We start from the raw sequence: 3,580 nt of genomic DNA on the forward strand, positions 1-3,580 counted from the left end.
TTTGCCTTCACAAGGGATACACTGCAACTTTTCTCTCGAGTGTTTTACAATGAAAGCCAAGTCTTGTTGAACGTGTTATTACAATGCAACAAGTACAAGTATTAGATCCGATCACCAAAGACAATGGCCAATGCTAATGGCCAATCCAAGCAGTACAGAAACAATAGAAAACAGCAAAGCCTTATAATTTAACTAAGCAAAACAAATTAAAATGGTGCACAATTTGATGGAATTCAAGTCAAACTCACAATATCACTCCAAACTCAAAATATCCCTCCAGACTCACCATATTCAAGCCAAATTACACTCCAAACTCACAATATCACTCCAGACTCACCTATCAAGCCAATCTGTTTCTATCTATTTCTAGCATGCATAGCCAAACTCCAAAATCAAATACAACTAGAGAAAATCAAAGCAACTTGAGGGCGCTCCATAGGCGTTGATCCTATCTACACCAATATCAGCCGTAGACGATGAAGAATCCATTTTTCTCTATAAGCCAACACAGGGAGATTTAGAAGATGGAAAGCTTCTTGATTTTTTTTTTCTCAAAAAATGAGTCACGAAACCTTGTTTTTTCTCAGAAGGGTCACTGCTGTTTCGACGAAAAAACCAAAATTTTCTCAAACGGTTGGCCAACGATGGTTTGCGAAAAATCATGTGCTTTCTTCAATGCTTGTGTTTTTGGTTATGACAAAAGATCTTCAATGCTTGTGTTTTTGGTTATGACAAAAGAAATCAAAGGAAGTCTGATTTCTTTCTGGTTTTCCAGAAGGTGAAAATGGAGAGAGAGAAAGAAAGATGAACCAATTGGGTGCTGAGGATGAACCATAGGTGAAGATGAAACAGAGAAGGAAAGAAAAAGAGGGTATGTGATAAAAAAAAATGGGTTTTTTTTTGGCCTTTGGATTTAAAATCCAATGCTTTTGTTCCTATTTGATTCTGTGTTACTAGCTGACGTGTACGCATGCTATTGAATGCTGCAAAACATCAGTTTTGCAGCCCGACCGCATAGGAGGTTTATCCAAACAAAAAAGTTTGATATGGTGTCTAGCAGCCAAAACAAAAGTCAAACTTGAATGTCCATTAATTTTGCCATGTAGGTCTTTTCTATTTCTTCTTTGCTTCCATTCACCGGATTCCCGGCCTTCTCCACGATTGGTACAACCACTCTTCCAGATCTAAGTCCCAAGTTCTTCTGTCGTGCATCAGCTGTAGTGGATGGCAATGTGGACTTAATTTTTTGTGTGGTACCCTTATGTGTCACCCTGCCCTTACCTGCCCTTGTCTTCATCCTTTTGGTTAAAGCAATCTGCACGTGCAAGATCGTCATTAGGAAAACAAAAAACAAATGATTTTATTACTTAAACAAAGGTTACTAATAAATACATAATCAGTAGTAGATGCTTGTCTCTTATTGGGCCTTGATATATTATCTTGTGCAGGTTGCATTTGTTGATAAGGATTCCAATAACAATCAAAATCATAACAAAAATCACAATCAACATCATGAAATTCATAGTAACTCACCTAGATGTACAAATTATAAATACAACAAGTAGGTTGTCTCAATTACGTCGTGTAGGTATTGGTGATTGAGTAGGATGTGATCCACTTGCAGATGGTTGGAAGGGAATCTGCTCGAGCCACCCCTTCGGTGGTTTGGGGTGGCTGCAGTGGAGGGGTGGATTGAAGGGTGGCTAGGGGTGGCTCGCGGCCACCCCATTGGGGGTTTGAGGTGGCCCGCGGGCCACCCCTCCACCCATGGGGTGGCCGCAAGCCACCCCTGTAGCGCCACCCCTAGCCACCCTTCAATTTTTTATTTTTAGATTTAATTTTTTAAATTAAATTAATAAAACATTAATATTTTAATCAGGAAAAACGGTGCGTTTTGAGTGGCTCTAATAGCTGTTAAAAAATTTTGACGACGGAGATTTTATTGTCATTTTAATTGACCCAGTGAGTAAATTTTCGAAAAGAAAAAAGATAAAAAAAAGCTCAGGGAGTTTTAAATTTTAAAGGGTTGACTTATGGACTCATTATACATTTTTTCCTTTTCTTTAAGTACTAATCGACTTAATAGCAAAAGTAAAAATTTTGCCTTTGCCTTTGCCTTTTTTTTTTCAAATCAACGGCTGGATGTCCTCTACGACAAAGCCCTGTTTTATTATTATTATTATTATTATTATTCTTTTGCTGTGAAGTCTTATTTTGACGAAGGTAGTGGTTGAATTGTCCAAAATAAATTTTAAAGTGGTTAAGTATAGACTAAGGCATAGCTAGGTTCAAATACTGTAATAAGAATTTTCATGTTTAATTAGTGTAAATTAGGTTGGTGGTTCCCGCCGTCTAGGCCATGCATGTGCGACTCTTAACGGATAAGTGCTACTATAATAATACCTAAATAAAATAGACACAATTAGTTTATTTTGCATGTCATTTTCGATTAGGGAAAAAAAAAAGGGGTCTTTCTATTCACGAGCATAATGAACTTAAAACATATAACTCATACTAAGGAATAAAAACTTTTTATTATTATTAATTTTTTAACTAAAAACACACACAAAAAAAAAGGGGGGGCGGGGGACTAAAAAGATAAAAACAAAAAGTACTGTCTTTTTTATTATTATTATTATTATTTTACAAACATAAAAGAAACAAAACAATATGAAAATGAAGCAACATGCATCAAACACATATTCATGAGACATATTTTTTTACTCAACTAGGTAGCAAATCAATTTTTCTAATTGGAAGATAAAACAATAAAGCACTAATAAAAAAAAAATTAAAAAAAAAAAAAGTAGATTGAACAAGGGTGAGTTGAGAATTTGATTTCAATAACATGTTACAAAATAAATTAAGTACTCATATATTTTCGAATCATAACAAATCAAACAAAGTAAGCATTTGATATAAACAAAAATCTTAATGAATCAAAACACTCATGTCAACATAAACTTACTTTCAAATTAAAATTATTAATTTATAAATAACAAATAAAATAGTCTAAAAACACATAATAAAAATATTAAGCATCACCCCTAACCCTAGCTAAAGGATTAACCACTCATAATCATGAAAATAAATTCCATAATCAAATGCTAAACATTAAACTTAACAAATAAGCTCTCCAAAAGGATAAAACCTTGATAAACATAAAAAAAAAAAAAATAATAATAAAAAAAATAATAAAAAATTCATTGTGTTCGGCGCCTTTTTTTTTTTTTTGTTCATGGAACCGAATCCTCCCTAATTCGTCAGTTCCTTACAAAATATAGACAAAACAATCATTTCACTTTTTTTAAAAGACAATTTTGTTTTGTTTTTTTTTTAAAAGAAGTCGGCTCTTCTCCATTCATTTGAACAGGGGAGAATCAGATTTATTTTTATTGAGGGTTAAACAAAACCATTTCCTTCTTAGTTGGGTAACGTTCTCTTTTACTTGACCTACTTCTTTTCTCTTTGCTGGTTCCCTTGAGCTTTCGCTTTCTTTTATTTTGTCTTATGCGGTCGCTTAGCTGGCAGATTTATGAGACATTTGCCGGCTTCTTCGTTGTTCTTTTTCAGATCAATG

This window comes from Corylus avellana, chromosome ca4 (assembly GCF_901000735.1).
Source record: "Corylus avellana chromosome ca4, CavTom2PMs-1.0".
NCBI lineage: Eukaryota > Viridiplantae > Streptophyta > Magnoliopsida > Fagales > Betulaceae > Corylus > Corylus avellana.